General features: G+C 37.2%; 1 long non-coding RNA gene across 1 annotated transcript; it reads left to right on the forward strand.

Moving 5' to 3' along the window:
• Positions 1–861: 861 nt before the first annotated feature.
• On the forward strand, positions 862–21307 carry LOC116243176 (uncharacterized). Its single transcript, XR_004169903.2, has 5 exons — positions 862–975; positions 17988–18062; positions 18486–18671; positions 20111–20286; positions 20411–21307. It is a non-coding gene; the product is annotated as an uncharacterized LOC116243176 (long non-coding RNA).
• Positions 21308–22937: the final 1630 nt, after the last annotated feature.

Here is a 22937-nt window from a genome sequence, read left to right on the forward strand (position 1 = left end):
AGATAAATTTCTAATGTCTTGCAACTCACTTGATGATGATGAGTTTTTGCATAATTCTGAAATACTGTTCTGAAATATTTCTGAAGAAATTTTGACGTGTCTTGTTCTAAGAGTTGACATTTTTTCTCTGACAGCTGAAACATGAAATGAAGCTGAGGACACGCTGTGAAAAGTACTGTGGCAAAGATGTGCTCTGTTTTTTGTTGTTGTTGATGATCTTTTTTCTTTCTTTCTTTTTTTTTTTTTTCAAAGCGCTTGTTCTAATGGAGTTCTAATTTTGGGAGCTTGATTAACCTAGGTTGATGCTGTGACATTCTTCCAAAGAACTTAAAGGAATATCATAACTCAGGAGGTAGTAATTAGATTAAGCTAATTGGGTCACACGATCTAGAATTATATAGAGGGCCACTCTGTTTCAGATTTAAGATCATCTGATAATATAAAGTAATTGAATTCACTATAAACAATGAGATTCTGGATATTTTCATGCTAAACAGAGAAGAAAAAACCATTTTTTTTCCATTGAAGATTTGTATCAATATATTCCTCATTATAATGCTTCATGTGTGTAAAGTGTCTCCCATTAAAAAAAAAAGGAGAAATTTTTTCACACAGAAATCTTAATCTTGTTCAAGTAGAATTCTATCAGGGAAAACACTCAGAAGGATGCAAAGACTGGTATGAGAAGATGGAAGAAACACTTGGACATTTACATTGGTTACTCTGATGACAATAATTAGGACTGGAAGATGAGTGTAGCAGAAATGCTAAGTCATGGTCTGAACCAGTGATTGAGCACCTGGTGGGAAGACAGGGCCAACCCAGGGGAGCTCAGGTGCATATATGTGCACCTTTCTGATAGAAGATAGAAGGGGTGGAGACAGGACCCACCCCTTCCCAGATCTCATTTAAGGGTTGGCAGGGGAGGTAAGGATACCTTGCTGGAGTTCCTTGCCTACCTAAGGCCTTCTGAAGGTAAGCTGTCTGTCTGTCTGTCTGTCTGTCTGTCTGTCTGTCTGTCTGTCTGTCTGTCTGTCTGTCTGTCCCGAGTCTGTTGCATTTGAGCAAGTTTTCTCTTGCTGCAATTTTCTCCTGCTGCAACCTAGGACTTTGCTATTCTGCTGTAATTGCTGTGCTTTCTGTGGTGTTACAGTGTTATAATGGCACATTTTTCCTATGATCCTGTATATCCAAACATGCTCCTATCTCACACAACTGAAATTAAAGCACAGTGGAAAAAGATAAAGTTTTTTTGGACGTAAATAACCATCTTCCAGTAATGGTTTTTCCTAACTGGTTAGTTCTCACTATTCATATGACAGTGTTATATAAATATTAAGTAAATTTATTTAATAGATTCTCATTTGTCAGCTATGATTTCTCAAAGATTCCTGCCTTTTTGGTGAAACATGGCTTATATTGACGGACCGTGCTCAGATCGGAACACAATATTCCCATTGATTACTGTTGATACACCCTCCCTTGTATAATCAGTGTAGATATCAGTTTTAGTTTTTGCTTACCTAGCAGTATTTTGCTGCAAGTATTATAGCTTGGTATGAGAAATGTAAAGGATAAGTGAGTTCCATGTTTGTACATCCGTGTTTCTTCTATTTGTGTGCTAGAGTATTTTAATATACTGGTGTTACTGAGAAAAACTTAAAGAGCTGTGAGATTCTCTGACAAAAAATATTATGGAACTGCCTTTAAGTAGATGTAATTTATGGCAGGAATACTGAGATTAAAGAGATAATCTAAACTAATCCAGGCAGAGTTGTGCGGTTGATACAATGGAGGGAAGGGAAGCCATCCAGAGGGACCTGGACAGGCTAGAGAAGTGGGGCTATGTGAACTTAACAAGGTTTAACAAGGCCAAGTGCAAGGTGCTGCACTTGGGCTGGGGCAATCCCAGGTGTTCATACAGACTGGGTGAAGAACCCCTTGAGAGCAGCCCTGCAGAGAAGGACTTGGGGGTCCTGGTGGAGAAGCTGGACATGAGCCAGCAGTGTGCGCTTGCAGCCCAGAAGGCCAACTGTGTTCTGGGCTGCATGAAAAAAGGGGTGGCCAGCAGGGAGAGGGAGGTGATTGTCCCCCTCTGCTCGGCTCTTGTGAGGCCCCATCTGCAGCACTGCTTCCAGGCCTGGGGCCCCCAGCACAGGAAGGACGTGGAGCTCTTGGAGCGGGTCCAGAGGAGGGCACTGAGATGGTCAGAGGGCTGGAGCAGCTCTCCTGCGAGGAAAGGTTGATGGAACTGGGCTTGTTTAGCGTGGAAAAGGGAAGGCTCTGGGGACACCTCATTGTGGCCTTCCAATATTTAAAGGGAGTGTATAAACAGGAAGGGGATTGTCTGTTTACATGGTTTGATAGTGATAGGACAAGGGGGAATGGTTTTAAACTGAGATGGAGAGGTTTAGGTTGGAAAGTAGGAGGAAGTTTTTCACACAGAGGGTGGTGAGGCACTGGAACAGGTTGCTCAAGGAGGCTGTGGATGCCCCATCCCTGGAGGCATTCAAGGCCAGGCTGGATGTGGCTCTGGGCAGCCTGGTCTGCTGGTTGGCGACCTGCACATAGCAGGGGGTTCAACCTAGATTGTCATTGTGGTCCTATGCCTTTCTGTGATTCTATGATTCCATGACTTCACTCTTTAAGTGAATCAGCTGAGGTTGAGCTGGTTGAGGTGTTCTTCTTGAGTGTTTACTATTTTTTCCATTTAATTTCAGTTAGTTTCTATAAGAAATCACTCAAGTTATTCACCCAGTGGTTTATTTATTCAAATATGTTAGTAATTATATTTAAAAAATAGTTTCAGGTTAGCTTTTAAGATGTCTTCAATTTGAGCTGGACACTGGATGAGTTGGCATCTAGAAGTTACCTGCAAATATAATACTACAATTACCTTTCCTTATAGGAAGGAAAATCAGAAACAGACTGGGACCTCAGTGTAAAAAAATAAAGATTGAGAGATTTTGCTCTGCTTGGTAGATGAAAACACAAAATCTGACACAAAAGAGACTTGATAGACCACCTACAGAAAAAGAAGAAAAAAAAAAAAAAAGACAGAAGAAGAATGTTAAGGTTGTTGTTTTCTTTGCAAACAAAAAATCAACTGTATAAAAATCAAGTATTTGCTGTAGAGACAGGAACATCCAGGCAGGTAATGTGGCTGTAGCAGGAGCCATTTTATAAATCAGCCTCAAAAAAGTCCCAAACATAGCTACTTAAGCATATGTTATGTTTTATTAAAATATTTGCTCCTTCTCAATTGTTAAGACCTCAGATAGCTGATGGAGAATAGATTTTTGTCCTACAGAAATGTTGTGCTGAATTAAAAAAAAGAATAGACAGAAACTCGTATCTTTAACTTTTCTCTCTCACTCCAGATGGAAACTAAGATTCTCTTTTTTTCCATCCACAATCAGACCTTAAATTAAAAGAGCAATTGTTTAGAAGTTATTCCAAAGCCAGTCTTTCAGTAAAATGTGATTATGATGGGATTAAGATAAACACTGACTGCAGATGTGTATGTCTGGAAAATATAGTGCCTTGCTGTATGACATCCACGCATTGTTATTGTGAAGGAGACATGCTGCAAGGCTACAGCTGGCAGCTGTGAGAAAATCTGTCACTTACAGCAGAGACCTTCAGACCAAGGTTGGCATCGCCAGCAGCTGAAATTCCTGGAGCTGTAAACACTGTTGATATTGTCTAAACAAACAAACAACAAAAAAACAGCTCAGGAAGATCTGACAAATGTGTTCTTGCTCCCTACATCAGTGTGGTAGGGATGGATACTGCTATACACACACAGCTGGTTGTTCACTAGTAAGGTACCAATTGGAAAAAAAGACTGTTTAAGGACAGTTAATTTTACTTATCACCAGGGAATCACACAGGGGATTCATCACTATCCTGACCACTGGGGGAAAACAACAGGTGTTTCTGCCTCCAAGGGGCTCAAACTGGTCAGTACCCACCTGCACCCTGTCTGCCCCCACAGGTGGACACCCAGCACTCATTGCAAATTGCATAAAGAGCTATGAGGTAGAATATCCTTCCTTAAATCAAGCTCATTTGTTTATATTTACTTGAATATGAATCCTTTAGCAAGGAGTGGTCAGGATATGAAGAGAGGATGCTGCTTTGTAGGTTGTTGTGGAAATTTTTTGTTTCAATGTGGTTTTTATTTTCTAGCTGGAAGCTGTAGTTCAGGAGCAATGACTCAAGTGGTTTCTCTTGTCTGAAAACAGTAATTACGTTCTCTGTTCAGTTATGGTTAGTCTTCAATGTGGGGGAAAATGTATATGGGTGGCTTAGGAGGCTGAGTGTGTTTCAGAGGAGACACGATAGGTTACCATTCCTACAGTAAGTGTCTAGCAAAACTGAAATGTCTATATTGTTAGCTTTTATTCTTTAGCTTTTATTGTTAGCTTCAGTTATCTTAATGTTTTTGAATTTATCTCTTAAGAGATAACAGTGGCTGACTGTGTGAATGTTTACTTGAAGTTTTGAAGTTTTTCATTTGTGCTGTTTTGTTGTTTGTTTGTTTGTTTTTAATTGATTCATGTAGTGAGAAAGAGTAATTTACTCAGTAGGCATTTCACATGTTCATTTTTCTGAAGTTAAATCCTGATGAGTTTGTAACTTAGAAACGTGTTAATCTTGAGAAAGGAGAACTCTTCCATAATTTTTTCTTTGGAAAACTTTTTCTGTCACTGCTATTCTTTGTTGGGATGACAGTAAAACAATTGTTACTGGAATCTTGGATTCAGAAGTAAATGGTCACTTTAATCTCTGTACATCTTTAGCAGTGTGCATTGCCTGAGCCCCTGCTAAGAGGTGGTGATGGTATTTCCTGAACTTCTTACAGAATTTGATGTTGTTTTGAACACTTAAAAACTGGAATGTGAAAACTTTAAAGAAAGTATCTTTAACAAAGGAATCTGAAATTTTACCTTAACTGATTTCAATTTTTTTTTCTTAGTGTAGGAATAGACTACAGTTTGAAATAAATGAGTGATAACCTTTCTCAATATAATTCTTTTTATGAAGTCTATGTATGGTTCTACCTTCCAATTCATGTGAGAGTAATTAATGTGCTTCTAATTGTTCATTCCATCTGTTTCAAAAGAATATTAGAGGTACTACTTAAGGAGACGTAGAGCTGAATAAAAGTATTATTAGTGATTAAAAAACTAGAGGAAAAAAAAAATCCAATGACAAAAAATGAACATTTTCAAGTGTTTGGCATAAGGAAGAAAATGCACCATTATACTAACTTGTTTCCCAGAACAAAAAATGGGTTGAGGAAAATAGCTTAGAATTAATTGCTCTGAAGTTGAGCTACTGCTGAAAATTAAAAGAGTGGTTTTATAGAGCAGTCACAGAATGAAGTAGTGCATTAAAACTGCAGAGCAGCCATTTATCTTAATGTTAGTGTGGCATAATGAGTCTGTTCACTTATATATTGGTGTGTATCTACCTAACAGTGGTAAATATAATTAAACAGATGCTTTGTTTGCATTACCTTCTGAAGGTAACTCGATGTATTCTGCAGGAAAGCTGTTGGCAGAGGGGTTAGCTGTGCATCTCAAAGCATTGTTTTTACTCAGGACTTTCCTCTCAGCTGTAGCATTAACTCCTCAGACTTGCCACATGCCTGAACCTCTTGCAAGAGAACTACATTTCTGAGCAATGTGTAAGGAGTTAACAGTGGGCAACATTGAACAATAAAGAAACATTTATTGCAGCACAGTTTCTTAGGTTTGGAGATATGGCTAAGCTATAACGACAACTAGTCCTTTTTCTGGTAGGCAAATCAGCAGCCATAGCATATGATTGGTAGGAGATTGATTGGGTTGCTTCGCTGATGTATTGGTAAAATACTGTTAGTGACACCGGACCTCATTAATAATAATTAATAAAAAGATTACTAAAAATAGTTTTATTATTAAATAATTAATAAAAAATTACTAAAATTAGTTATTCTGTTATGTCTAGTTTAAGTGCAGTGCAAAAAGATTTTTAAAGTATTCTTTTGTGATCAGTATTTCACAGTAGTACGTAGTTAAAATATCCTCAACTGCTACACAAACATGTAAGTTTTGTCAAGCTGGTATCATTCCACGGGAAAATGAGAAGAGAGAAACCAGCAATACTAATTAGATGATAAGTAGTCTGGATGCTGGCTAGTTCTTTTCCAGTTAATCCTTTCTTTCCTGAAGGGAGAGGTTGGTAGAGAGTGCTAGTGCTGTAGTATGTTCTCCAAATCCCTCAGTATTAGGGCATTGGAGCAATAAACAAAATATAGGGTTCAGTGTGGTATGTTAAAGAACATTAGGACCTAAGGTCAAGGAGCTGCAAAATTCAGTCGAGTCATGTTTTCTAGCAGAAAACCAAGGCTTTTTTATTAAAGCACTTAGTGGTACATGAACAAATAATTACAGAATCCTTCTCTTGATTCACCAGGGGAAATGTTTGCTGTTTTTGATGTGTATTCTATTAAAGACACCCAACAATTAAGTGCTTCCCCTATTCAAATTAGCGGATCAAACCCATCAAAAGGCTCTCCCCATACAAACAATGACAATAGCTGCTGCATTGTGTGCGTTTATTTTCAAATGAAAAACACTGTTGTCTTCTTAGCTAATAATCTCTGCCAATTTGGCCTGATTGATTTACTGCGCATCATTTACCATTGCTGTCCAAATAATCTGTATTCATGCCTAATAAAAGGCAGTGTCAACAAGTGCAATAATAGTGTGCTTGTTTTTTCACTGCTCCAGAAAGAAAAGACATCCTGGGTTCAGAGGGATCCTGAAAGAAATGCTGTTAATGAATGGCCTTCCCAGCTGTGCATGCTATGGCATATGAAAAGTCTCCCGACTGGTATTGCGTAACGGTGTGTCAGATGTCCCTTTCTTCCCTCCTTGTTGGGTGTTGTTGACTTCAGTGCTGTGGTGCAGGATGCAGGCAGAGAATCAGCCCCAATATGTCTAGAGAAGCCAAAAGGTTTTATCCCTGTAGGCAAAGTGACACTAAAGAAACGCGAGATGATTTTCATCTTTTTCGGCTCTAGTTCATCTAATCTAATGGGAGTAACGAGTTATGCAAACTCCAGAGAGCAAAGAGAAAATTAAGTGCTGCGACCCTTTGCTGGTGCTTTTATTTTCCAGCCTAGAATAGTAACTCCCTGAAATAGTAAGCATGCTCCGAGTCCTCCTCAAGGGCGTTCCACATTTCAGAGAAATCTGACTTTTTCACTTCTTCCTCAGCCCTGGACCTCCCACAACAGGATCTGATTTGTCTCCGATAGGCTATCCACGCCATCTGGAGAAGAGGCTTTCTGCAGAGTGAATGAAACAGCTGCAAGAGTGTTTTTTAGGGAGGGAAGTGAAAAATGTGGCATTAGAGGATTTGCAACCATTGGGGAGTTTCTCCAAGTGTTAGGGGACTGATTTTACTCCCTCTCAAATGAAGCCAACACCACTCATTGCACAAACATCTTTTTTATAACATGGATTACTGGAATCACTGGACTTTTCAACTAATTCCAGAGACTTCATCCCAGACCTACTATATTTCTATAAGTTTGTACCATCTACAGAGTATTATTTAAAACCTCCTTTACAATGGAGATGCTAATCAAGATCAGAGCAATACTGAGATGTATCAGGAGTGACATTCTTTAGCTTCAATGGTATGCATTGTAAGAAGCAAAGATGAGGATGTGCCAAATGGCATGTGGATGCAGGAACATTTTCTCAATTACTGGGAGACGTTCATTTAAAAAAAAAAATTCATTAGAAGTTTCTGGGTTTTTATTACAAAGAATCAAAAAGTAATATTTTGATGCTTAGCAAAATGAATACTAAGTTCTATTTCTTGGATGTCTTGATCTTTCACAGAAATAAAAATGCCTGCTCTGGTTGTTGTAAAGACAAACATACAGAACACATAAGCAGAAATCTGGATGGATTTGCAGGTTCTATGTCTGCAGCTTGGAACTTATTTCTATTTGGTTGCTATTAGGCCATTTCTTCTGCACTCTAAAGAGGGGTAATTAACTTCTGTTCACTGGTTTGCTTGTTATATTCATTTAGGAACAGTTTATCCTTATTTTTATTTCCCACTGTGTGTTTTTCTTTTGAGGACTTTACTTTCTCAAAGAAAGAAAAAAAAAAAAAGGCCAAAACACTTATATATTTTCTGTTCAGAAAAACAGTGTGTTGGTTGCTGTTGCTGTGTATTATTATTATTTTTAATGAACAAAATACGACTTTGGAAATTGCAAATCAAGCCACTCTTATATTTCTACTCTTTGAATAAATTTATATAGAACTTATATCTGTGATATTTGAGGAATTCATGATGTTTAGAAGGTAATAGAAGGAATCAGTATAAGTGAATCAAAATTAGGTAAGAAAATTAAGTAAATAAAAACTCATGGTTGATTCCTCTCTAAAAGTAATCTTGATCTTGACTATGTCATTTTTTGATGATACTTGGCTTCAGTTAAAATTATATTACTTATTTAGCCATACAGCTTGGTAGCAAATTTTGAGTTCAGGAAGGTTATCTGCAGACCATTGGTTGATTACATGACCATCATCTTAAGCTGTTCTTAATCATTAGAAAACAACTAGTGCAGTCCTTTTGGTTCTTCATCAGAATCATTTATGTATATTGTTCTTATTCTGTTTCAAATGCAGTATTTTATGAAGAGCTTTGAAATTTAAGAGTATTAAGTAGAGTTTATTTAAATAGAGTTCTACAACTCGCAAGAACTGGAAATCCTAAGAATATTTCAAACCCAGCATGGATGGATGTAGTAAGATAAACAAATGTAATACCTTGCATGTAAAAGCAAAGTATTTACCTTTGATTGTTTACCTGAAGGATGCATTGTCCATTTTTCAGTAATATAGTGGAGATAAAATAAAAGCTTGATGCTCCTTCTGTATTTAGGCAAAGGATAAAATTAAATTATTTCCAAAATAATTAAGTTTTTTTCTTTCTGCTCCAAAAACTTTGTCAGTTCCCTGCCTCCCTCTTTGAATGATCTCTTCAAAATTCTTTGCAGTTTTTTTTCTCCTTGGCCCTTGGTTTCAGTCACAGAAGTTTACGTTCACATGAGCTGCACAGTCATTTCTGTTACCCTTCATCTGAAAGCTTTACTCTAAGAGCAAATGTCCTATACCCTTGGATTTATGTTTGTCTTCTTAATAAAAGAAGTTGTATAAGGCTATTCCAGCACACATTATATCACAAACTTGATTTTGCATTGTGCACTTTAGCCAATGCAGAAACAGTGTGCTTTTTCTTCTCACATAGAAGTACCAGTGATTCTATAGCCACCTGCAACCTTACTTGCATTGCTGTCTCACTAGCTCACTCATCCGTTGTCATGGGTCCCTTAAGGTGCATGTGGCAGCCATATCTGTTTCTAAAGCCATGTGTCTGATAGATTTTTAAGGATGATCTTTCAAGTCTGTTCCAACCCAAACCACTCTATGAGCAAGGGCTACTTTCTAAGACTAAACTACAAAGATTACAACAAAATCAAAGCTTCTGGTTTCTCTAAAACAAAAATCAGTGAAGTCGTCTTATGATGCTCACAACCTTCTAATATGATCTACAAAATATTCAGCCTTCTGTTTTTAATGTACTGTGCAAATCTCATGAGGACCAGCTGAGGGAACTGGGATAGTGTAGTCTGGAGAAAAGGAGGGTCTGGTAGATCTTATTGCTCTCTATGGTGACCATGGAAAGATGTGGCAAGGTTGGGGCTGGCCTCTTCTCCCAAGTAATGGCAATAGGATGAGAGGTAGTGGCCTCAAGTTGTTCCAGGGGAGGTTCTGGTTGGATAGTTGGAAAAACTTCTCCAAAAGAGTGGTAATGTACTAGAACAGGCTGCCTCGGATGTGATGGAGTTACCATCCTTGGAGTTGTTTCAGAAAAGTGTAGATGTGGCACCTGGGGATGTGATTTGGTAGTAGGTGGGCAGTTGGGCTTGATGATCTTAGAGGTCTTTTCCAACCTGAATGATTCTATATCAGTTTCCAATTTAACTATCATTTCTGTCTGTTTTCTGTGATGCAAGTAAGGTCAGCTTCTTTGCTTTCAAGGAATTTCAAGGTCTGTCCCCTTCCAGTTGTCTTCAGTGATGTAGTGTTGATTCTTGCCTCCGGCCATGCTTAGTTCTGGCCTCTACCCGCTTGTTATTTTCCTTCTGCAGTAGAACCTTTTCTTCTACTCCATGTGCAGTAATATACTGATACATGCAGTAATTAGGTATAGAAGGAAATGTTGTAGAACAAGTTGCTACCTTTACTTCTCCCGTCAAAGATCTTTTCTGGAGGACTTAGCAGAGAGTACTGAAACAAGTGGCTACTAAAAATGGATATGTTTTTAACTTCTTCATTTCATTCAGCTCTAACTCTGAAGCTACTCCTTTTATTTAATATTAACAAAAATAGTTATGAGGAGAAGGATGTTTTCACTGAAGTTTTCATTTATGGCTATGCTGTTACAATGGCGTAGGTGCTTGTGCTATTGTGCTACTGCTAATAGTAACAGTCCTATAGAAGTGAGCATAATTTCCAAAAGGCATCACGTGCAAAAGCATCAGCTGAGTCTCTAAAAGAGAAATGCATTTTCTTAAAGATTAAGAGTCTGGTTGCAAAGCAACTGATTCAGAGCTCGCACATGACATAAACCGTAAATCAAATTATCGTTTGGCTGAAGTACTTTAGGAGACTTTGAGATCTCACTGTAGTTCATAGTATTATTTTGATTCAAATAATCAATGATGTTAGTTGTCAAATCTTGTTTCCTACTGTATGAAGAGAATGTTTATGTAACTCTGTAGTTAAACTGAAATCAAGGGTGTTATTTGCATGATAGTCTTTTTAAAAGCAATTATTACTTATGCTTTCTACATGCTGTTCTATTCTGAAATTAAAGATGCTTTTTATTAACTATGATTGCATATCTAGTCACATCTTAAAAGGTGTTCTCATTTTTTTTCAGTATTTTAGCAAAATTTGCAATGTATTTACATACATTGTAAATTGTAGAGCAGCCTATTGCAGTGTTCCATGTTGTTATTACTCCTCTCTGTATTTGTTTTATGTTAATTTTTGCTTTTAGTTGTCATTTTTGCTTCAGGTTGTACTCACTGTCTTTCTATTATGATTCTTCATTTTTCAAGCAAGATTTTAGTTTGAGAGAAAGCTTTGGAGCATGCCATACTGGTGAATAGAACATTCTGTTGTGCTTTGTTGCAGTAGGAAACAAACATCAAATTGACTTGGGCATGAGAATATTGATATGGCTGGTATTCAGACAGCAAGGTGGAGGGGAAGGAGGGGGGTTTATGGTTTGTTCGTTGGTTTCAAATGTTCAGTGCTTGCTTAAAATAGGATCCACAAAATATTGGAAATGAATGTAATCAGAGAGTTTCTTGTGAGATCTAAAGACACAAGACAACCTGTAACCTTTCTTACAAGTTGCAGTTTTGGACCTAACTATCGTTAACCCTGGCTTATAGCCTCTGTAGAAAAACAATAAATGGTATCAGGTTGAACATACATCAATGTAACAAAATCCATATGTAGAATTTGTACAAATAGTTACTAATTTTTGTACAGTTTTCACACCTTGTACTATTCTCGTACTCTGTGTAGAGCATATCCTTTTCTTACAAGTGCATTCTAAAAGTACACTTCTGCTGCATTTCTTTCTGTCCTTAAATCAACAAAATGGTTTTTGAAAAAGGAGAAACAAATCATAGGAATATGGGAATTTTTGTTCATATTTGCAATAAAGGAGGAGTCAAGCCCAAAGCTAATTGCCGAATCCACCCACTTAAATTAATGACAACAGTGGGAGAAATTTTAAGGAACACAAAAATTATGTCAAAAGAATATTGAAAACTTTGAAAATCTATTTCTGAGTGACTCCTTCAGGAGGAGTTTGTGCAAAACAGCATCATACAGGCTTTACAGTAAAGCTCTACTGGATGTGCTCTTTTATTGCATAATTTAACCAAATTCATTTCTAGCCTTTTTATCCTAGCATTTGGTTAAAATTTGGGTTGCTGACTTATGAAAGCTCAAAGGTTTTGTTCAAGGCAATATTGATTAAATATATTTCTAGACAGTTTTTTTCACCATTCAGTGAAAATAACTTGAAATTCTTTTCTGATATTTCCTTGTCTAGTGCCACAAAAGAAACTGAAAACAATTTTAAGATTGCTTGCTTTAAAAAAAAAAGTCAAGGTTTGGAGCAGTGATATTTTAGTGAAAACTGAATGTTGGTCAATTCTTCCATGATTTGTGATTGAATTGTGAAGTTCATAGCATCCTTAAACTCAGTTATATGCTGGCTGAGAGCGCACATCTTTGAACTCTGCCTTTAAGTATAGTCTGTGGTGGTTGGTTATTTTTAACTGTTACTTTCTGCCTTGTAGAGTGTGTAGAGAAAACTACTCAAATATGAGGGATAATTCAAGATCTTTTCATATGGCCCTGTGTCTACGCTTTGTTCCAAGCATATGCTTGGTAAAACAGTACAGTCATTCATTCTTCACATCCCATAAATCATTTTGTTTCCTCATTACATCGACTGTAATGTGCCAGTCCTTCTGAGTTATGTTGTTTATATGATTCTGACAGCAGGAGCTTGTTTGTAAAACAGACCGCTTTTCTTAAAATAGCAACTAAACTACAAAAGGAAGGGAGCAAAGATCATTACTCTAAGGGCTTGCATTTGAAACGCTAGATTTTCAGTTTTATTTGCTTTGGATAAAAAATAATGTTAATAATAATCAGGTTTTCATCAACATAACTCTGTAAAATTTCCAGAAACGCATGCAGGTCATCATCTGTGAAATGCTTAGCATTCAGTAGATTCATCCTATGTTTGGATGAGGGCTCCTCAAGAAGGGGAGTCATTGCATTATTCTAATATGTCTCTGTATTCTTGGGAAGCAAGCTAAATATATGCAGTATGGGAGTGCTGCTGTGGAGGTATTCATCTATCACAAGTGAACACTGTAGTATAAGCCACATATAGTTGTAGGTATGTGTTACTGAGTGCCTAACAGCTCTTCAAACACTGCTCCTTATGTGCTAACATCCCTAGCCATGAATTTCTGTAGTCTTGTTTTGAGGGACAGATAGAAATTGTATTCTGATCTACACTTATATATGCATTCCACTTAATCTTCAGGGTTCTGCTAAGCATTGGCAGAGTCATACAGAGATGCCTTGCTTCCTCTCCTCACCTCCCCCCCAGTATGTGCTCCACTGTTTGTTAGCCACCTTAACGCTTATTCTTTCACTACTGTCCAATTCACTTCCTAGTTGTTAATTTTCCCTAAGGCTATATATAGGTTTTTGGTTTTTCTTTTTCCCAAGTAGAAAAGGACATATGACTTGTTATTTAATTACTATTATTGATGTTTGAAAAAAAACTGGGCAACCTGTTATAACAGTTCTCTTAGCTTGGCTTCCCCTCTATCACTCTTTTTCTTCTATACAATATGGACATAAAATACAAAGCTATGACTTGGTATCTGTTTAGATATTAGCATGAAACGAAACAAGTATTACTCTGAACTGCGTGCATGAATCAGAGACAGATCTCTGCTGTTGTTTAGCTCTAAAAGAAGAGCTACGTTAGAGCTATGGAAACATGAGAGAGGAAAAATAAAATGTGCCAATAAACTAAGAGCCTGGTACTTCCCATTTTGCACATCATTAAATTGTGGATTTATACAAATCCAATTTATACAAATCCAAGTGTTTTATAACATATGTATGAAAATCATTAGATACAATAAATGTATTGTATCTGTGAAATCACACAATAAATTTCAATCAATGAATTTTAAGCCGATTACCAGGTTTCATTAGGAAGACATCTTGAATCTGTAAACATTACTGAGTTGTGAAGTACTTGGTGTCTGAATATCAGGTTCCCTAGAATTTTGATGATTTCAAAGTTAAAAAGTTCAGTAAATAATAGAAGTCTTGATTAAACATTTATTCCAAAGCTATGTTATGAAGTTGAGTAGTCTCTTCTGAAAGGGACCTATGGATTTGTCATTGTTATTCCCTTTAAAATTAAGTCTTACTTCTAAAACAAATTACAGAAGAAAAAAAAAAAGGAAGAGTGTTCTATATGTCTACTCTCTGGTGTTTTTCTTGAATAACAAAGTTAAATGTGTAATAGATGCTATATTATGGTGCAGGACATTGACTCTCACTACCACAAACATACATAAATTTAACTTGTCTGTATTTATACGTATCATGGCAGCAAATGTTTGGTGTTATTTTTTTTTGCACATCTAGGAATTAAACAATAAAAAATTCAGAGAATGTAACACAATATTCATTTAGTAATAACTAGCTATCTAATCGGTAATTGTGTGATTTCTAACTATGACTTCCAGCTACAGCTTTCTAAATATAGTTTGAGATGGGATTCCTTTGTCTTTTTTTCCCTAGAGCATTTCCAAACAAGTTTCAAGTTTGAGCACATAGTTCTTGATTTAATTAATGTTTCATCTACGGCAGATCACGTTCTTAATTTAATGTGACATGTTGTTCAGTCAGAATAGACCAGCCTTCTCGTTTGCATGTATTCACCCAAGTCAGTCCATGCACAAACAAATAAGTACCGAGTGAGAAGTAAAAGTATTTTATAAATTTACATAGAAAAGCTAACTTTTTCTTAAGTTGATGACTGTAGCATATATTTATGCATGCTATCTATCCTGCTTTTTATTCATGTAAGATGCCGTTCCTTAGGTAAATGTTTGAATAAAGGCGTAATGCATTCATGGCTTAAAATCAAATAATATCAAACGATGACATGCTGTTAGAATACCGAATTGTTGTTGTTAGTTTTTCAGGGTTATAAAAGTGCATTCTAATCCTTTAATCAAAGGAAAAAAAGATAAGAAGAACTGTTAGGTATTAGATGAGCAAAAACAATTTCTGCCTTTGCCATTTCAGTCAAGGCTATTCAAATGTGACTCTTGCAGTGCATTTTGCTTTCCTACTGCAAAAGGTTTTGTACTTCATATTGAAAGTACAGTTCCAAAATAGAAGGGTACGGAAGTAGGCAGAGAGCTGGGTTGAGTTCTCCCAAGCAAATGCCAAAAACAATGCTGGAATGGAACTCTTGGCTCTATTTCCCAGTTTCATGGGAGCAGAGCTCATGGTTGAATGGGAAGATACATAGCTTAAAAATATTTTACAGTAGTAAAAACTAGTTCCTTCATCCGAGGGCAGGGTTGTTTAAGCCTTTTTTTTCACATCTTCTCACAAACAAAAAAAAACCCACAGACTTTTCCTCACAATTGATACTGTGACTTGTCCCAGGGTTTTCATCTGCGTTTGTTTAGTTAGAAGAGAGACTCATTTCTTTGTGTAGAAGAAGGACAAGATATAAAGTGCTGAATGAGTGTGTTTCAACTGACATCCAGCTGTGGGGAGTAAGTACTTTAGAATGCCTAGTGTGCATCTCATCCTGTTGTAGCTAACAGCAGTTCCCAAGTCCATTTTCTCATCAAAGTGGAAATTAGATAATAGTTGATCCTATTAATAGAAAGAGATTCATGTGAATGTCCCAGAGCTCTGATGCCTGAACTGCTGTGGGAAGATCCAGATCAGTATCAAATCATCTCTTCCACATAGTGTGCAAAGATGCTATGTGGTCTTAAATGCAGAAATCTAGTGGGTATGGATGAGGAATATTTTCACAGCACATTGCTTTACTTATAGGACAACCCATAGGACAACTGTTTGTCCTATGAAGAGCTATTTAAAAGTATGAGTTATCATCTACACTTTGACACAGTATAAAAGAAGAGGCTATTTCTAGCTATTTATAATACAGCTATAAAATTTTGCTCCTACATAGCTTCTAAATATATATTTATACATAATCCATATTAGACAGTCAACCTTGAATGGGTATTTGAACCATTTTCAGTTTAACACTTTCAGTGTTTGCTATGCTTGATTATATTTCTTGTTATTGCTGATGTGGTTACTGTTGTCCACATCACCATTGTCTTATGTCTGGACAAGACATCTGTCTATCTTGCCAGGACAAGATTTTTCGAACAACATGGACCAAGAGTGCCAGCTCTGAATATCTCTGTAATCAGCTTGTCACCTCAGTACAGAATTACTGGAAATTGTACCTGATGGGATTTGTTGTCCACGGTAGTCTTTTATCTCATCTGTAGTTTAAACTGTGCAGTCACCTGGGCCAGATGACACATCCCGAGCCCTGAATATTATCATTTTTATTATGGAAATACTATAATCTTTTTACTATATCATATAAAGGATAGAAATATCTGCTGTCTGGATTGGGTGGAGTGAATTCCAATTAGCTGTATGATTTTAACTAATGATTATGTAACTTGGATGGTTCCTTAGTCAGGTTCTGCATTTTGGCCAAGAAAGGTACAGTCTTCTGAATTACTTTTTCTGATAAAATTAGGAAAGGGATTTGAGCAATATTAGAGAATCAAATTTGTATTGGCCTCAGTATGCAGTTCTCCATCATGATCGTAGAGGTGGGAAACTAAAATCAGAATTGTTTCTTTGAACATGGAATTTTCAGCATGTTGTGAGAAACTCTATGCAAACCTGATTACAGAATCTCATCCGCTTTGACCCTGACCATATGAATCCTTTGAAATTCTGGGCACTTTTATAGGTACAAGCAAGGGCAGACTTAGCTTTGTACTATGGTCAAGTGTTCTGTTTTCATTGATCTTAATCCTACTTTACCAACGCTAGCCTTTGCAAGGAGCTGCAGGGCATTCACAGAGACAACTGACGCCCTCATCAAGTATTAATCAAACCTTGTGTGCAAAGATATCCTTGAAAAACGTTGTGTCCTCTGCTTAGATTCTATGCTTAAAAAAAAAAAATTAAGTACATCTTAGATCATTTTTTTCATACAGATCATGTGTCTTGTGTGATGGATCATTAAATCTTTTATATTCTCCACCAAAGTAGGAAGCATGGTTTTAATTCTGTCCTGCTTTATTTTTTTTACCTAGTATACTTGGCATTGCCATCATTGTGCTGCTTTTATTTCCTTTAGTATTTGTATAATGATGCAGCAAGTAGATTTTTTTTATATTACATATTAAAATATATGCTATTTATCATCTACATGAAGACATGAAGAAAACTGTCAAGATTTTAGTGATGACTCATGTGCCTAGCTATACATGCTCTGCTTCACTTCATTTTATTCTTTACTGTCCTGTCAATTACTATTTCTTTATTTTCTGATAAATCTGCTCCCTGTTCTGTCTTCCACTAAAAACTATCCAAATTAAAGGCTATGCATAAAGATTCTTTATTTACAAATCCACTTATGTGTGACTGCCATACAGACAGCATCCTATCTTAACAGAGATATATTTCTTATTTTATTCTTCCTACCAGAGTGCAAGAAGCATCAGAAGAAACAAATACATATGATGCTCTTGTTTGTAAAGAACATGCATATTAACTCTTTCATTCCATAGGCAGAAACCACATATCTTTGGTCACCGAGAGTACTTTATGTGGAAATGATTTTTCCTGGAGTACAGTGGCACTTGTAATGCTTTATACTTTGATATGCATCTAAATTATTTTTTGTAGTAGTTTGAAGTTAAAATGTTGACAAATACATAGCTATCATTGAGACTAACATTACTGAAGCTTTTAGTGCTTTTTCTTCCTTAGTAAGGAGCTAAGCCCCTTACTTATGCTTGTATCTACCTTAACAAATTTACTTTCCTGATGAGATTCAGAACACTACTAGGAGTCCTCTACCCAGTCTGTTTTCCTATCAAGCAGAATCTGTAAGAATGAGTATGGAGAAAAACAAAACCTTTCCTTTTTTCGATTCCCTTCAGTCTTCCTTTCCATTGCACTTAACTTTATTTTTCCTTCCTTTAGGTCGAACAAGTGCATAGTAGGTAGCTGGATGAGCTGATGGAGTTTCCAATTTACTCTGCTATTTCTGTCAGAAAGGTGAATGACAGCTATTTTTGTACACTTTGCCAAAAGCTTGCCAGAAATGTGCAGAGGGCTCGATCCACATGAAGCATGGATCAGCACGTAGGCACAGGACTAATCCTTGCCCTGTTTCCACTGTCACCACTGCCTTCCAGCATGCCCTCCAAAGCTGCAGTCTGACTCACCTCTGTTTGCAAGCAAAGATTTGTTGAGGTTGCATAGTTTAAAAAATGCTGGTCTGAAACTCATCCGGACCTTTGTGTGTTACTGCTGCTTCAAAAACCAAGGGATTGTATGCCTACCTCATTCTTCAGCTCATATGAGTAAAAATCCTTCCCCTCCACGTTATTCTGTTAGATTCAAATATTCAAAGTAATGCCTTCACCTTCGCTTTCGTAATCTACACGAATGGAGGTTTTCATTTTCATCCTTTTGCAGAGGACACAAATATGCTTACGGTGAACAAAGCGAGTCCTGCTCCCTGCCTTTCAGAGCCATGGGGAGCATATTTGGGTACAGCAGACTGCCTAGGCAGCAGACAGAGGTGCAACAAATCCCACTGGATGGGAGACGAGGCTGAATCAGTTCAAGCTGGAAATCAAGTGTGGATTTTTGACAGTGAAGGTAATTGCCTTTGGAATTATTTAGCAAATGATACAGGTGCTTCCAAATTGTTAATGCTTCAGCAATCAATACTTGGTGGTTGTTCTTTATTACATTTTAATTAAACAGTAATTAAGGAAAGAGCTATGGCTTGGTGTGTAGACCTAATAGTTCCATCTGGGTTCAAAGTCTCTAACATACAAAGAGTAAACTGTTTTGTTTTTTAAGTCTATTCACATAACAGCATTTGTTTGCTCTTTTTTTGCTGTTGCTCTTGAGAAAATACACTGGAGACAGCCTAATGCCATGTAGTCACAAAGCAATTTCCCTCCTGGTGGAAGAAAATGTCTTTCTTCTCTGAAATGCAACTAGACATACAAAGGAAAGAAAATCATTTTCTCTTGCTTAGGTTTATCTCCTTTTTTGTATTGTTAACCATTTCAAAAAGCTTCAAGCCACTTCACTGGCTTTCATGGAGTATTACAGGGACAGAAGCTAACAGCACGAGGCTACGGTCATATGAGTGAAAGCAGAGAACAAAATCCTGCTCTTCTTTTATACCAAGACAAATCCAGAGCAAGTATTTCAGAATCAATACCCTTTTCTGTAGGTATTTTGGAAAAGAAACGAAAAGTAGGAAAAAGATCATTAACATTTAAAAACAGAAACAAAACCCATCAACCAACCAAGTAAACAAGTTTTTAAAAATAACATTCAGGAATTCTCTCACATGTTTTTATTTCCCAGTCTCTTCCTTCAAAACAGCCCTGAGAAGTCAATTGTAGATTTACAGAATCCTGCGATTCTTTTTGTGTTGTGAGTATGCTTTTGTCTTCTATCACACTGCCAGCTAACTCTGAGTGTCAAAAGAAGCCTATTGCTTTGCAGTGTCACTTACCGATCTCATTATAATTTCTTTTGTTCTTGTTCTGGCATTAATTTCTTTATGAAGAGCTGTCAGCAATTTTGAAGTGTTGTTCCACAGACTTCAAAAACCTGCTCCAAGGAGCAGATTGTGGTGTTTCCTACTCTACGTGCAGCTGAAATGGTAGCAAATTTCCTCATGGTCAATTTTGCAATGGTTTCTGTTTGTAACCATCTATTCTGGAAGTTCAGAACGCCAAAAAGTAACAAGGAGTAATAAGGACAACACTATAGCTACAGGTCAGTAGTATTCTGCACCTTGGGACCTGTGAAAGCTGTATCAACCACTCTGTGTTAATTTATATAACCTCTTCCCACTTCTTATGCAAGGGTCCTAATCAAGGGAATAGACATTAGCTTCTGCGAATCAGTATTAATTTGTATGAAACTTGCTTCATCATTCTTCCTTTCTTTTTTATTCTGTAGTCGCATCTAATTACAACTGGTACAAGTCTAATTATGCTGGAAATTAACACATGACATTTACCTCTTAAAAACTATATGCAAATCATAGTAAACTCTGTGGTATTTTGCAGCATTTCAGCTTGATGCAGCAACTTCTGAATGGTGTTCCATGAGCCTTTGTGGCTGGAAAAGAGAGAGGATGATGAAAATGAGGCTAAAGCAATTACACTGTATGCTTCAGCACAAGAACGAATCCAGCTTATTTAAGGGCATGCTTTGTACAACTCATTGTAACAGTGATAATCAGGTAACTGATGTTGTAAAAGCACCCTTTCTTTCTTTTGCATGTTCTTTGAGGAATTTAAACATTGCCATACTTTCTGACTTTTCATGTCATGCCTGAATTTTGTGCTTTTTATTTTATCCTTTAGAAGACTTCTTGCTCTCCCCAAATGATTGACTCACCATGATTCATGAAGAGAGACAGAGACCCTTAACAGCACACCTCCATTTGTGACTATAGGGATTTCTTGAGCTATTAGAAGTGAATCTGGTGATGCAAACTTCTGTGACACAACTGTTTCATCATTCCAATGTGGTGAAAGAAGCTTGGGTTGGACAGTTAGTATCATAATTCCATCTTTTCTTTGGCAGAAAAATAGTATCAGAAACATAGGGTAGTAATTGTTTGAAGTTAAATGAGGAAAAAATGCAGTTGAGAAAAGATTTATATAAGAGCTTGACATGATGAAAGCAGTACTCTGAGGATTAAAGGTGTGGGTGTTGTGTGGGAATAGAAAACCTTTATTTTAAAATTGGTGATGTAGTGAACTATGAAGTCTGGGATAATTTTAGATAAACTCTTAAATTTCATCCGATCTTTAAAAAGCTTGCCTCCCCACATAAATGTGTAGCAATGCCCTTTCTTTACAGCTGCTGAAAAAAATGGAAAAGTGATGTTTTTATGCTTGCAATATTGTGTGATCATCACTGAGAATATACTGCTATTATTTTTTTATTAAGGAATTTCTTGCAAAGTTACTGTTGTGTGAAAATCTGTCTTGCATTGCCTTTTTTTTTTAAATACTGAGCACACATTTGGAATGAATATGCTAAAATACACCAAAATGAAATTTGTTGTATTTGACTTCTGATATTCAAAGGCTACATCAGGATTTGCAGCTTGCTTACAAACATGCTCTTCTGTCAGTATCAAGATGAAAAAACTGTGAAATACAGTTCTCTAACACTGTAACTAATTATTACTTATGGTAGCATAAATACTTCTATTTGTCAGTGCTACCTTGTCCAATCAAGCTAATATTTTACATATAGGTTGTTAAACACCATATATATTAGTGATAAAGTTTAGAAATTTCCTAATGAATTTAGCAAATCAGGTTTCAAATTGAATAGATTTTTCAAGATAAATTAAGAAATCCTCTGACTGCTGTCAACCAATGCTTTTATGAGTAACTCCAGCATTTTCATTTTTCTAGTAATCTATTAATGATAGGACCCTGGGAAATCTGTTTTCCTACCAAGGAAGCAGATCAGTGGTTGTCTCACTCCAATTTATAGGAGGGAGAGGAGATTCTTTTAATATCTGTAACAACGGTTCAAATGTTGGTCCGACCAGTTTATTACAGATCTTAATTAGGGAGATGGGGAAGGGGAGGACAGACACCATTATGAATTAGGGTAATGGGGAAGGGAAGGAGGGCGATAGAAAAGAAGAAGCAAGGAGTCTTTATAGGAAGCAAGAGGGACATAGTCACCACCATGGATCCAGCGTGGTTCATAGTTCAACCATTGATCTTCAGTAGTGGTGGGTCATCGGGTGTTGTTGTTCTGTTGATGATGATGACAACCATGGCAATGATGGCTCCTTTTCAGTGCTTTCAAAGTGGTCGAGTCAGCTGTCTTTGGAGTGACAGCTCAAATCCAAAGTGGTTCAGTCAGCTCTCCTTGGAGTGGCAGCTTCTGGCTTTGGGATCTTAGCGGAAACTCCTTTGTTCCTATCTCCCAGGCTTTGCCAGCAGATAAGAGGGAGCAGGGAGGTGCCAACTTGTATCTTGCCTTCACAGGATACAATGGCATCGTTCCCCAGTTTCCCATAGCAAGCTGGAGTTATTTAGTCACAGGCTAAATCTTCCGCCAGTAAACACTCCTGAGCACTCTTCCAGAGGCAAACAGCTAAAATTGTCCACACAGTGATGTTGATTGCCACAAGGCAACACCCATCACTCATCTCCTAGGCAAGTCAGTCTTATCACAAGAAATACCTCAGGAAGCAAGCTTTGAGCCAGAAAACAAACAAGGATTCTCACAGTAGTGGAAATGTGAATGTGGCTGGAGTTGCAATCATCAAGGCTGCAGGGCAATTCAGGGATTTGGTGTGTGATTTGGTTGTACTCCAAGTGGCATCATGCATGGACCAAAACATACCCTCTTTGGGCAACTCTCTGATTTGACAATTAGTTGAGGTCTGCTGGTGGAGGAAGGTATCCTGATGTAGCACTGGAATTTTTAAATTTGTAATGAAGTGGACACCATTTGTTTCTTGCTCTGGTTGCCAGGGTAGTTGCAGGGTTTGCAGTGCAGGATAAGAGTTGATTAGAGGAAGAAAATATTCTGGAAATATTCCTTCAGTCCCAGCCACTTGATTTTTTTACACAGCGTTGAAAAATGAGGACAGAATAAAGGTCTTATCCTCTTCCAGCTGTAGAACCAGCACAATAAGTACCAGATGTGATTCTGAGGGCATAGGTCTGAGAAAGCTGCGTGGTGAGATGTGATATCTGAGACTTTCTACCAATGCAGACCCTATCAGAGCAGCAGTGGCTGCCCATTCGCTGTATTGGTTGTATGCTGAACTTTGCATTCACATAATGAAAATTATTTGCCTAGGGATGTGTTATTGTATTGAGGTCTACCTCTTGTTTCACCTACTACAGT

Source organism: Phasianus colchicus, chromosome 4 (assembly GCF_987193195.1).
Source record: "Phasianus colchicus chromosome 4, bPhaCol1.hap1.1, whole genome shotgun sequence".
Lineage (NCBI taxonomy): Eukaryota > Metazoa > Chordata > Aves > Galliformes > Phasianidae > Phasianus > Phasianus colchicus.